This window comes from Symphalangus syndactylus, chromosome 10, assembly GCF_028878055.3.
Source record: "Symphalangus syndactylus isolate Jambi chromosome 10, NHGRI_mSymSyn1-v2.1_pri, whole genome shotgun sequence".
Taxonomy (NCBI): Eukaryota; Metazoa; Chordata; class Mammalia; order Primates; family Hylobatidae; genus Symphalangus; species Symphalangus syndactylus.
Window position 1 is genome coordinate 73,077,991 of NC_072432.2, and position 13,576 is coordinate 73,091,566.

General features: G+C 37.8%; 2 long non-coding RNA genes across 5 annotated transcripts in view; one reads left to right on the plus strand and one right to left on the minus strand.

The window, feature by feature from the left end:
- The window catches only part of LOC134731639 (uncharacterized), a 384,253-nt gene that overhangs the window by 329,896 nt on the left and 40,781 nt on the right, over window positions 1-13,576 (plus strand). The gene's annotated exons all lie outside the window — the stretch shown is intronic.
- The window catches only part of LOC129492314 (uncharacterized), a 299,404-nt gene that overhangs the window by 76,355 nt on the left and 209,473 nt on the right, over window positions 1-13,576 (minus strand). The gene's annotated exons all lie outside the window — the stretch shown is intronic.

Consider the following 13,576-nt stretch of genomic DNA (forward strand, 5'->3'; position numbering starts at 1 on the left):
ACATGTAAATTTGATTTATTTCAATTATCAGCACTGTGAAATTAAACACTTTTATGCAGACGTAACCTCAGTTGGTCTAGTACTATGTGGCCATTAAATAATAAAGATTCACAATTGTATGAAGCATGAAAAATCTGATTGCATCACTCTTGCTTCCCATAGACATTATGTCAGCTCTTAATTACCCTTTTTTTTTTGTTTTAGACGGAGTTTCACTCTTTCTCCTAGGCTGGAGTGCAGTGGCGGGATCTCGGCTCACTGCAACCTCCCCCTTCCGGTTTCAAGCGATTCTCCTGCCTCAGCCTCCCGAGTAGCTGGGATTACAGGCGCCCGCCAGCACGCCCGGCTAATTTTTGCATTTTTGGTAGAGACGGGGTTTCGCCATGTTGGCCAGGCTGGTCTCGAACTCCTGACCTCGTGATCCGCCCGCCTCGTCCTCCCAAAATGCTGAAATTATAGGCGTGAGCCACCCCACCTGGCCCTTAATTACGCTTTTAAAAAGACATTCATTTGTTAAATCTAGCATCCAGGATAATATCCAAAACACATTTAGTGAGTCAGAATTTTAGTTATTTCTTTGCCCTCTCATCAATTTGCAATAGAGTATTTGATAATCCTTATTAAGTTATCCCATTATTTATGTAAATTACTAGAATAAAAATAATTGCAAAACACTTAGAAACATATTAAGTACTTGCTTCATACGATGATAATTTTATTTCATAGCCTAAAATATAGATCTGTTGTAAATGTTATTAAAGCCAGGAAAAGGATGTTTTAAGCTTTGCTTTGGATTTCCTGCCACCTACCTTTTCTCAGAAACTTCAAAATAAGTAAGTGAATTCTCACATTTTGCTTATAAAATAGAAATATGGAAAAATATGTACATATATACACACATATTTTAATATATCCAATAATGCATTATTTTTCCAGATAGAATTTTAAAATGTAAATGCCTATTCCACATTTTAAAATTGTGCTGGCTGGAAGCAGTGGCCCATGCCTGTAATCCCAGCACTTCGGGAGGCCGAGGCAGGTGGATAACAAGGTCAAGAGATGGAGACCATCCTGGCCAACATGGTGAAACCCTGTCTCTACTAAAAATACAAAAATTAGCTGGGTGTGGTGGCACGCACCTGTAGTCCCAGCTACTTGGGAGGCTGAGACAGGAGAATGGCGTGAACCAGGGATGAGGAGGTTGCAGTGAGCTGACATAGAGCCATTGCACTTAAGCCTGGGTGACAGAGTGAGATTCTGTCTCAAAAACAAATGAACAAAAAATTGTGCCATGGCTTTTCCATATTTCAGGTAGAAATAAAAGCAAAAGATGAACATGTTTAATAGCACATTTCAACTATGTTTGCAAAAATTAATTTGAAAGATTTAATTATCCAAATACTGATGGATTGTTTTGTTGAATTATGGAGCTCTGAAATGAGAACAAACTAATCTGTTTTAAGTGTTCTCCCTCTCTTTTGTCATATATATCATTATTCTCTTTCCAGATCTTTTAATTCAGCTTTCAAGATTGTCAGTGCTGCAGGCCAAAAGGCAGAACTGAAAAGAAAATAAACTAAGCAGTACATAAAATGCTGGTTTGTCAGTCATGTTAGATTATCATCATATAGTAATCTAATAATCTAATTGTTTATATTTAGCATTATAGAGAGATAACAGTATTCTGCTTTTAGCAGTATGTCAGAGAACATTCCCTTACTGTCTTAATAAATATGATGAAAATAATACATAAAATATGAAATACATACTTTAAAATACATTGATGAGTTTACAGGAAGTAAAGGCTACTTAGAAGCCAAATCTAAGTAAAATGAGAAACTCTTTAGGCACCCCACACGTGGCTATATTTTGAGTTGAGAGAGAGGCATGGGTGGCCCAGAGGTGAGTGAGTTGGAGGTGAATGGGCCATTTCATGATGTAGCTTACTTGTGTTCTCTGTGCCTTCTTGATCCTGAATGTATCTTTCCCATTTTACAGTGGGTTGTGGCCAAGCTTACCCAAATTTACGATTTGGTGGTAGATCTAATAGAACTCACCACATTGTGGACCCCTCTGGACTCATAGTCAATTGATATCTCATGACCAGATATTTCCTCTCTACCAGGGTCAGTAGCATACCAGCAGTTATCTGAATGGTGTATTCTCTACTACCAAAAGCATGACCTTCCTCCAGAAACCTAGGGCTGACATTAAGATTCTCTTATTAGGGCTTGTCATAAAGTCCAAAAGGTGTCATTTGCAATCACAGTACTTTTATTTATTTATTTATTTTGAGATGAAGTCTCACTGTATCGCCCAGGCTAGAGTGCAGTGGCGCAATCTCGGCTCACTGCAACCTCCACGTCCCTGGTTCAAGCGATTCTCCTGCCTCAGCCTCCCGAGTAGCTGGGACTACAGGTGCACGCCACCATGCCTGGCTAATTTTTGTATATTTTAGTACAGAAGGGCTTTCACCATGTTGGCCAGGCTGGTCTCAAACTCCTGACCTCCAGTGATCTGCCCACCTCCTCCTCCCAAAGTGCTGGGATTACAGGTGTGAGCCACCATGCCTGGCCAATCATAGATACCTTTAATATCACAGGACCTATTGTGTTATTTGGCCCAAGTAGAAGAGGGGCATTTGTCATAATCATGACTTGATGAATAGTCCTTTCCTACTCTGGTCCCACTCAAACCTGCTGCCTTCCACATCAGGAGGTAAATGTGTCAAAATGGTATTTGCCTCTGTAACCGAAAGAATCTAACCAGGCGTCGTGCTTTCTTCTTCTTAGTGGAAGGTAAATGACAAGATGACTTTTCCTTGACTTTTTCAAGCACGTCTCTGCATTCTGTTACTTCTGGACTATTACAAACCTTCACTGATATGGTAGGACCCTGAATCTTCTTTGGGTTTCTCTCTTATCCTCTGGAGAACATATGTCTTGTTTTTTGTTTTTGTTTCATTTTGTTTTGTTTTTTGAGACAGAGTCTTGCTCTGTCACCCAGGCTGGAGTGCAGTGGCGTGATCTCGGCTCACTGCAAGCTCCTCCTCCCAGGTTCACGCCATTCTCCTGCCTCAGCCTCCCAAGTAGCTGGGACTACAGGCGCCCGCCACCATGCCCAGCTAATTTCTTTTTGTATTTTTAGTACAGACGGGGTTTCACGGTGTTAGCCAGGAGGGTCTCGATCTCCTGACCTCGTGATCCGCCTGCCTTGGCCTCCCAGATTGCTGGGATTACAGGCGTGAGCCACCACGCCTGGCCTGGAAAACATGTCTTAAAATGACCCACCACATGCTTTCCATTTTTTGTTCATCCAGCCTGATCATCAAAAGGATCAACATATTGAACCAATGTGATATTATGTGGAATAATCAATGGTTTAAGCCTTTTAAAAGTATGTTAAACATAGAGTGAAAGAGTTAATATACCTGGGATAAAACCATAATTGCATACGGTTGCCTATACCTTGTGAATGTGAACCACTTCTGATCCAACCACAATGAGATACCATCTCACACCAGTTAGAATGGCCATCATTAAAAAATCAGGAAACAACAGGTGCTAGAGAGGATGTGGAGAAATAGGAACACTTTTACACTGTTGGTGGGACTGTAAACTAGTTCAACCATTGTGGAAGTCAGTGTGGTGATTCCTCAGGGATCTAGAACTAGAAATACCATTTGACCCAGCCATCCCATTACTGGGTATATACCCAAAGGACTATAAATCATGCTGCTATAAAGACACATGCACACGTATGTTTATTGCGGCACTATTCACAATAGCAAAGAGTTGGAACCAACCCAAATGTCCAACAACGATAGACTGGATTAAGAAAATGTGGTACATATACACCATGGAATACTATGCAGCCATAAAAAAGGATAAGTTCATATCCCTTGTAGGGACATGGATGAAACTGGAAAACATCATTCTCAGTAAACTATCGCAAGGACAAAAAACTAAACACCGCATGTTCTCACTCATAGGTGGGAATTGAACAATGAGAACTCATGGACACAGGAAGGGGAACATCACACTCCGGGGACTGTTGTGGGGTGGGGGGAGGGGGGAGGGACAGCATTAGGAGATATACCTAATGCTAAATGATGAGTTAATGGGTGCAGGAAATCAATGTGGCACATGTATACATATGTAACAAACCTGCACATTGTGCACATGTACCCTAAAACCTAAAGTATAATTAAAAAAAAAAAAAAAAAAGAAAATTACCATACTTTTGTTTGGAGCAGAAATTTTTTACGCATAATTCATGTTTTATAATATAGAATATTAAAAATGTGTGCTCAGCAGGTAAGATTTAATGAAATTAATGGGATATTTTTGCTCAGTAAGGACATTTTTTAAATGAAAATAGCTTTTTTCCCCCTCATAAATATATGGCAGTGAAAAACATCAAACTTTTAGTAGTTTTTTTTTTTTTTTTTGCCACTAAAAGTGTTTTAGAGACCCCATGGGTCATTGGACAACACTTTGAGAACCATTGGATTGGTACCCGAGTTTTTAAGTGAGTTATCAATTATTTAAGTAATATTTTACAATAGAAGCTATGGAGACCCTTTTTGGTTTTGTGTGTGTGTGTGTGTGTGTGTGTGAATTTTTTACATTTTAATTTTAAGTTCAGGCGTACATGTGCAGGTTTGTTATATAGGTAAACTTGTGTCATGGGGGTTTGTTGTTCAGATTATTTTATCACCCATGCATTAAGCCAATACCCATTAGTTATTTTTCTTGCTTCCCCATCTGATTCTCCAAACTTTGATAGGCCCAAGAACTCCAGAGGGAGCCAATATTCAACATTCTTAAAGAAAAGCAATTTCAACACAGAATTTCATATCAGTCAAACTAAGCTTCATAAGTGAAGGAGAAATAAGATACTTTTCACACAAGTAAATGCTTGGGGAATTTGTTATCACCAGGCCTGTCTTACAAGAGCTTCTAATTAGGAAGCAGTAAATATGGAAAGGAAAGATCATCACCAGCCACTACAAAAACACACTGAAATACACAGACCAGTGACACTATAAATCTACAATATAAACAACTCTGTAAAATAACCAGTTAACGTCATGAGGACAGGATCAAATCCAAACATATCAACACTAACTTTAAATGTAAATGGCCTAAACGTTCCAATTAAAAGACACAGAGTGGCAAGCTGGATAAAGAAACAAGACCCATTGCTATGCTGTCTTCAGAAGACCTATCTCACATGTAATGACACACATAGGCTCAAAATAAAGGGTTGGAGAAAAATCTACCAAGCAAATGGAAAACAGAAAAAAAGCAGTGGTTGCTATCCTAATTTCTGACAAAACAGACTTTAAATTAACAAAGATATTAAAAAAAAAAGACAAGGAAGGGCATTACATAATGTAAAGGGTTCAATTCAATGGGAAGATCTAATTGTCCTAAATATATATGCACCCAACACAGAAGCACCCAGATTCATAAAGCAAGTTCTTAGAGACCTTCAGAGAGACTGAGACTCCCACACAATTATACTGGGAGACTTTAACACCCCACTGACAATGTTAGACAGATAATCAAGACAGAGAATTAGCAAAAATATTCAGAACCTGAACTCAGCACTGGGTCAAACTGACCTGATATGTACAGAACTCTCCACCCCAAAACAGCAGCATATATATTCCTCTCATTGCCACATGATACTCTGAAATTGATCACATAATTGAAAGTAAAACACAATAAAAAAGAGAAAACTTCAGGCAAATATCCTTGATGAACACTGATGCAAAAATCCGTAACAAAATAATGGCAAACTGAATCCAGCAGCACATCAAAAAGTTTATCCACCACAATCAAGTATGCTTTATGGCTCAGATGCAAGGTTAGGTCAACATATGCAAATCAATAAATGTGATTCATCACATAAACAGAACTAAGGACAAAAATTACATGACTGTCTCAATAAATGCAGAAAAGGCTTTCACTAAAATTCAACATTCTTTCATGTTAAAAACTCTTAATAAACCAGGTACTGAAGGAACATACCTTAAAATAATAAGAGCCATCTATGATAAAGCCACAGCCAACATCATACTGAATGGGCAAAAGCTGGAAGCATTCCCCTTGAAAGCTGGCACAAAACACAAATGCTCTCTCTCACCACTCCTATTCAACATAGTATTGAAAGTCCTGGCCAGAACAATCAGGCAAGAGAAAGAAAGAAAGAGCATACAAATAGGAAGAGAGGAAGTCAAACGATCCCTGTTTGGCCGGGCGCGGTGGCTCACGCTTGTAATCCCAGCACTTTGGGAGGCCGAGGCGGGCGGATCACGAGGTCAGGAGATCGAAACCACGGTGAAACCCTGTCTCTACTAAAAATACAAAAAAAAAATTAGCCGGGCGTGGTGGCGAGCGCCTGTAGTCCCAGCTACTTGGAGAGGCTGAGGCAGGAGAATGGCGTGAACCCGGGAGGCGGAGCTTGCAGTGAGCCGAGATCATGCCACTGCACTCCAGCCTGGGCGACAGAGCGAGACTCTGTCTCAAAAAAAACAAACAAACAAACAAAAAAAAAAAGATCCCTGTTTGCAGATGACATGATCCTATATCTAGAAAACCCCATAGTTTCAGCCCCAAGGCTTTTTACCTGATAAACAACTTTAGCAAAGTCTCAAGGTATAAAATCAATGTACAAAAATTACTAGCATTCCTATACACCAACAACAGGCAAGCCTAAAGCCAAATCAGGAACAAACTCCCATTCATAATTCCACAAAAGGAATAAAATACCCAGGGTTACAGCTAACCAGGAAGGTGAACCATCCCTACAAGAACTACAAACCAGTGCCCGAAGAAATCAGAGATGACAAAAACAAATGGAAAAACATTCCATGCTCATGGATAGGAAGAATCATCATCGTAAACATGACCATACTGCTGAGAGAAATTTATAGATTCAATGCTATTCCTACCAAACTACCATTCACATTCTTCACAGAACTAGAAAAACTATTTTTAAAATTCATGTATAACCAAAAAAGAGTTTGAATAGCCAAGACAATCCTAAGCAAAATGAACAAAGCTGTAGGCATTATGCTACCCAACTTTAAACTACACTTCTGGGCTATAGTAACCCAAACAGCATGGTACTGGTAGGAAAACAGACAAATAGACCAATGGAAGACAATAGAGAACCCAGAAATAAGGCTGCACACCTACGACTATTTTATCTTTGACAAACTTGACCAAAACAAGCAGCAGGGAAAAGATTCCCTATTCATTAAATGGTGCTGGGATAACTGGCTAGCCATGTGCAGAAGATTGAAACTGGACCCCTTCATTACACCATATACAAAAATTAACTCATGATAGATTAAATACTTCATTGTAAAACCCAAAATTTATAAAAACCCTGGAAGATAACCTTAGCAATACCATTCAGGATATAGGCACGGACAAATATTTCATGAAGAAGATGCCAAAAGCAATTGCAACCAAAAAAATATTGACAAATGGGATCTAATTAAACAAAAGAGCTTCTGCACAGCAAAATAAACTATCAACAGAGTGAACAGACAACCTAGAGAATGGGAGAGAATTTTTGCAAACTATGCATCAGACAAAGGTCTAATATTCAGCATCTTTAAGAAACAAACACACAAAAAAAATTAAGCCTTTTAAAAAATGGACAAAGGACACGAACAAACACTTTTCAAAAGAAGACATACATGCAGCAAATGATCATGAATAAAAAGCTCGACATCATTGATCATTAGAGAAATGCAAACTACAAGGAAATACCATCTCACACTAGTCAGAATGCCTACTATTAAGGAGTCAAAAACAGATGCTGGTGTTGTTTTGGAGAAACAATGATGCTTATCCACTTTTGGTGAGAGTGTAAATTAGTTCAACCATGTGGAAGCCAGTGTGGTGATTCCTCAAACACCTAAAAACAGAACTACCATTCAACCCAGCAGTCCTATTACTAGGTATATAACCAGAGGAATATAAATCATTCTACCTTAAAGACACATGCACATGTAGGTTCACTGCAGCACTATTCACATAACGAAGACATGGAAGCAACCTAAATGTCCATCAATGACAGGCTGGATTAAGAAAATGTGATACATATACACCATGGAATACTATGCAGCCATAAAAAAGAATGAGGTTGTCTTTTGTGGAACATAGTTGGAGCTGGAGGCTATTATCCTAATGCAAGAACAGAAAACCAAATACAGCATGTTCTCGTGTATAAGTGGGAACTAAATGATAAGAACATATGAACACAAAGAGGGGAAGAACACACATTGGGGGCTATCAGAGGGTAGAGGGCAGGAGGTGGGAGAGGATCAGAAAAAATAACTGATGGATACTAGGCTTAATAGCTTGGTGATGAAATAATCTGTACAATAACTCCCCATGACACAAGTTTGCCTGATATTGGTATAGCTACACAAACTTTCTTTTGATTAGTGTTATAATTTTTTATTCTTTTACTTTTTTTCTCCTCTAGTCTTACATTATAGGTATGTCTCCTATAAACTGCATGTTAGTTTTCTTTTAAGTCTAGGCATATCATTTTTTGTCACTCAATTTGAGTATTTAGAAAATATAAGTTCAAATCTAGCATAGTGCAGTTTTGCTTTTTGTGTTACCTTTTCTGTGTTCTCATTTTGTGTCCTTTGTCTTCTACTTTTTAACTGATTAATGTTATATTTTTATTTATGTTGTTTTCTCTTCTTTTTGAGTAGTTATACATTTTTTAAAAATTCTTAGTAGTATATAATAAATAATTTGGCTGGCTTTTGTCTTCAGTTATTGGTAATCTCTAAGTTCTTGGAATTTCCTGGGTGATAGGAGTGTCGTTATTATTTATGTTGGACCTCTCAGACCACAACTGATAGCTTATGCTTATGAGGTGACCCATGGTGAGCCCTAGATGGTTTATGTTAATAAGATGACTTAGGATAAAGTCTAGCCACAGCAGAAAGACAAACCATGTGATTAGAAGTTTAGGTTATGTACTATCAGTGCAATCTCCAGGTAAGTTAGCAGACTGAAACTGAGTCACATGGGCAATGATTCTATCATGTCTAGGTAAGGAAACTCTAATAAAAGTTATAGATCAAAATTCACATGACACTTCAATGCTGGAAGGGCAAACATGTCCCCAAGGACTATAGTAGTTTCACTTTTGAAATGCTTCCAGATTTCTCCTTATGTATCTTTTTTCTGACTAGTTCTAACTTGATTCTTTTTGCTATAATAAAACTGTAATTAAAAGTATGGAGCTTTCCTGAGTTCTATGAATTGGTCTAGTGAATTACTAAAACTGACAGTGCTGTTGGAATTCCAATTTTGTAGCCACTGGTTAGAAGTGAGTGTGGCCATGAGAATCTTTGAGCTTGTGGCTAGTGTTTAAAGTGAAGGCAGTCTTGTGGAGAATTTTGCCCTTAACTTTGAATTTGACTAACTGTGGGTAGACGGTTACTTAGAGATATCTTGACTTATATACTGTTATATAATTTATATTTAAATAATATATAATTCGTAATATACGTGTTATAATCAGAACACCTAATTCCATATAATTCCATCTTCCCAACTTGTATGCTATTGTTTTCCTGTATTTTATTACATATGTATATTTTAAAACCTGAAATAAATTATTTTACTGTCAATATTTATTTAGATGTTCCCATGTTAACTAATTTGTGATTCTTTATTATTTTTTACATTTAGAGCTTTAGACTTTACTCACGTTAACATGTATAAGTAAATTATTAAAAACTAAAAACAGATTGCATAACATTCAATCTAATAGACAAATATAAATGGGAGAAGAAAATAATTAATTCAAATGAAAGAAAGGGGAAAAAAGAATACAGAAAAGATGAAAGAAATTGAAGTGCCAAAATAAAATGGTAGAAAATAGTCTTAGAATATTATTTCAGAAATAAAATGAGTAAATTCTTTATTTGGTACACAAGGACTGTCAGAATATATTACAATGCTATTTAGTATAAATCACAACTACAGAAAAACTGAAAGTAGAAAAATAGCAAAAATGATACACAAAGTAAATATTAAAGAAAAGCTGATATAAACATATGTGGCAAAATAGACTTCAAAGCAAAACCGTAAGTATTAAAAAGCATAAAGACATCTCTAGACCATATTCATATTCAATTCACCCCAAAATAATAATAATAAACTTAACCACCTAATAATATAGGTTCAAAAATATTTAAAGCAAACACTGGCAGAAATTATAAAGATAAGTTTAAAAATCCAGCATTATTTTTAATTCACTTCTATTAATAACTAATAGATTAGGCAGATAATAAATTTTAAAAACATACAAGATTTGACCAATACAACTAACAGATTTGGAGATATATATATATATATATATTACAAATACACACACACATATGGATATATATATACACATACACACACATATGTGTCAGAAAATAGATAACTTATGGTTCAAAGAAAAAAAATCCTAAAATGCAAATTAAGAAAAAAAGTAAAACTGTAAACAACAACAAAACAGCACATAGTATCAAAATTTGTGTACAAGTAAGGGAAAATTGTTATTAGCATTGGTTATATCTATTAGGAAAAGTAGAAGGTGGAAAGGAATAAAGCAGGTATCAATTTAAAAAGTTAAAAACCAAAGTTGTTGTATGAGTGCATTTTCACACTGCCAATAAAGACATACCTGAGACTGGGCAATTTACAGAAGAAAGAAGCTTAATTGGACTTACAGTTCCACACGGCTGGGGAAGCTTCACAATCATGGCAGGAGGCAAGGAGGAGCAAGTCACATCTTACATGGATGGCAGGCAAAGAGAGAGCTTGTGCAGGAAAACTCCCCCTTATAATAACCATCAGATCTTGTGAGACTTACTACCACCAGAACAGCATGGGAAAGATTTGCCCCAATGATTCAATTACCTCCCTCTTGGTCCCTCCCACAACAAGTGGGGGAATTCAAGATGACATATGGGTGAGGACAGAGCCAAACCATATCATTCCACCCCAGCCCCTCCCAAATCTTATGTCTTCACATTTCAAAAAATCATGCCTTCCCAACAGTCTCCCAAAGTCTTAACTCATTTCAGCATTAACTCAAAAGTCTACAGTCCAAAGTCTCATCAGAGAAAAGGTCCCTTCCACCTACGAGCCTGTAAGATCAAAAGCAAGTTAGTTACTTCCTAGATTCACTGGGGGTACAGGCAATGGATAAATACAGCCATTCCAAATGGAAGACATTGGCCAAAACAAAGGGGCTGCAGGCCCCATGCAAGTCCAAATCCAGCAGGGCAGTCAAATTCTTAAAGCTCCAAAATGATCACCTTTGACTGCATGTCTCACATCTCACACTGATGCAAGAGGTGGGTTTCCATGGTCCACTGGGCAGCTCCGCCCCTGTGACTTGGCAGGGTATAGCCCTCTTCCTGGCTGCTTTCACTGGCTGGCATTGAGTGTCTGTGGCTTTTCCAGGTGCACGGTGCAAGCTGTCTACCATTCTGGGGTCTGGAGGATGGTGGCCCTCTTCTCACAGCTCCACTAGGCAGTGCCCCAGTAGGGACTCTGAGTGGGGCTCTGACCCCACATTTCCCTTCTGCACTGCCCTAGCAGTGGTTCCCCATGAGGGTCCTGCCCCTGCAGCAAACTTCTGCCTAGGCATCCAGGCATTTCCATACATCTTCTGAAATCTAGGCAGAGGTTCCCAAACCTCAATTCTTGACTTCTGTGCATCTGCAGGCTCAACAGCACATGGAAGCTGCCAAGGCTTGAGGCTTCTACACTCTGAATCAACAGTGGCTGGGACACAGGGCCCCAAATCCCTAGACTGCACACAGCATGGAGACCTTGGGCCCAGCCCACAAAACCATTTTCTCCTAGGCCTCTGGGCCTATAATGAGAGGGGCTGCTGTGAAGACCTCTGAAATGCCCTGGAGACATTTTCCTCATTGTATTTGGGATTAACATTTGGCTCCTCATTACTTATGCAAATATCTGCAGCCAGCTTGAATTTCTCCTCAGAAAATGGTTTTTTTATTCCCTATCACATTGTCAGGGTGCAAATTTTCTGACTTTTTATGCTCTGCTTTTCTTATAAAACTGAATGCCATTAACAGCACTGAAGTCACCCCTTGAAAGCTTTGTTGCTTAGAAATTTCCTCCAGATACCCTAAATCATTTCCCTCAAGTTCAAAGTTCCACTGATCTCTAGGGCAGGGGCAAAATGCTGCCAGTCTCTTTGCTAAAACATAACAAGAGTCACCTTTGCTCCAGTTCCCAACAATTCCTCATCTCTATCTGAGACCACCTCAGCCTGGACTTTGTTGTCCAAATCATTATCAGGCTTTTGGTAGCTATTCAACGAGTCTCTAGGAAGTTCCCAACTTTCCCACATTTTCCTATCTTCTTCTGAGCCCTCCAAACTGTTCAAACCTCTGCCTGTTACTTAGTTCCAAAGTCACTTCCACATTTTTGGGTATCTTTCCGGCAGTGCCTCGCTCTACTGGTACCGATTTACTGTATTAGTCTGTTTTCTTGCTGCTGATAAAGACATACCTGAGACTGGGCAATTCACAAAAGAAAGAGGTTTAATTGGACTTATAATTCCACGTGGCTGGGGAAGCCTCACAATCATGGCAGAAGCAAGGATGAGCAAGTCACATCTTATGTGGATGGCAGCAGGCAGAGAGGTAGCTTGTGCATGGGAACTCCCATTTTTTAAACCATCAAATCTCATGAGACTTACTCATATCAGGAGAACAGCACAAGAAAGGCTGCCCCTATGATTCAATTATCTCCCATCAAGTCCCTCCCACAACATGTGGGAATTGAAGATGAGATTTGCATGGGGACACAGCCAAACCATACTGGTTGTAAAACCAAAAGTTATAGAAGAAGGAAGAAAATTAATCAAAAATATAGTAAGACATAAAACATAAATACAGTAAAGGGTACCAAAAAATGATTGGTACCCTTTACTGTATTGGTTATTCTCTGAAAAGTTTGATCATGGGAAAATCAAAGAAACACAAAAACGTTAAGAATGAAATGTTAAAGTAACTAGAGATACAATAGTTTATAAAAATATATTAAGTCATTAAAAATCAATCCCAATAATTTTAAAACAAAGTGTTCAAGAAACATAAAGACTATAATAATCTATCATAATAAATGGTAATTATATCATATAATTCTATAAAAATTAATCCTATTACAATTAAATATTGTACCTGGGTGGTAAAATATTCCTATGACAATTAAAATATAAATCATTAGTTTAAAACTTTAAAACTATTATCTCCTTAGGTTCATGTAGTTTAATTAAATATATCCACAAAATATTCAAGAACAAATAATGATCACCTTAAATGCTTTCTTTTAGGAAAAAAAACAGGAATTACTTTTCTGATCATTTTTGTAATATTAATATAATATTGATATCAAAACCTAACAAGAACATTACAGATAAATAATATACAGGCTAACTTGAGATATGAACCTAGAATCAAAATTTTAAAATGTCAGCAAATAAAGTCTAGCAA